Source organism: Elephas maximus, chromosome 9 (genome assembly GCF_024166365.1).
Source record: "Elephas maximus indicus isolate mEleMax1 chromosome 9, mEleMax1 primary haplotype, whole genome shotgun sequence".
NCBI classification, from domain to species: domain Eukaryota; kingdom Metazoa; phylum Chordata; class Mammalia; order Proboscidea; family Elephantidae; genus Elephas; species Elephas maximus.
The window spans coordinates 89,355,544-89,356,394 of NC_064827.1; the positions used below are offsets into that span (position 1 = coordinate 89,355,544).

The 851-nt window shown below is 43.6% G+C and overlaps 1 non-coding gene across 1 annotated transcript; it reads right to left on the minus strand.

Annotated features, from left to right (window-relative positions):
- Window positions 1-358: 358 nt before the first annotated feature.
- Window positions 359-429, minus strand: TRNAG-UCC (transfer RNA glycine (anticodon UCC)). The gene has a single exon. It is a non-coding gene; the product is annotated as a tRNA-Gly (tRNA).
- Window positions 430-851: the final 422 nt, after the last annotated feature.

The following is an 851-nucleotide window of genomic DNA, read 5'->3' on the forward strand; positions in this document are numbered from 1 at the left end:
TGTTCTTTCTGCACATTTTCTTACTTATTTGGATGATGAAGTGCATACCTACTGGGATACTTAAAGTCAAGTTAAAAACTAACAAGAACATAAGAAATATTGTTGTCGTTAGCTGCCCCCAACGTGTGATGATCCATGCACGACAGAACAAAATGCTGCCCAGTCGTCAGCCATCCCCAGGATTCTTTGGGGACCAGACCATTGTGATCTATAGGTTTTTTAGTGACCGATTTTTGAAAGTAGATCACCAGGCCTTTTTTCCTAGTCGGTCTTATTCTGGAAACTCCACTGAAACCTCTTTAGCACCATAGCAACACACAAGCCTCCACTGACAGACAGGTTGTAGCTGTGTTTGAGATACATTGACTGGGGATCAAACCCAGGTCTCCTGTGTGGAAGGCAAGAGTTCTACCACTGAACTACCAATGCCCCCATTTATAAGGAATATGTAAGGCAAAAGAGGAGCCTAGACAAATCACTGTAAAAGATCCAAGAATGAGAGTGTGGTGGGTTCCAGTGGAAGGTAGATTCTAGGAGTTGGTGGGACTCAATTTAGGGAAGAAGAGGGTAGTCTAGGTATGGCATGAGCTATAGGGGAGAGGGGAAATGCATGAGGAATGGTTGCAAGGCTGTGTGTAGGCCAACCTGAGTGAGTTAGAGGCTTCTGATAATAAACACTCAAGCCCAGCATCCATCCCATGTAAGTCAAGAGGAGAACTGGGATCCAGAGTTCTCTTGTTACAGAAGGAAGACACTGTGTGGAGGAAACCCGGATGTGTGGTAACGGCACAGGAAAAATGAGTTGGTTAAGGTTTTCTTTATGAATTATTCAGAGAGAAAAAAGAAATTAA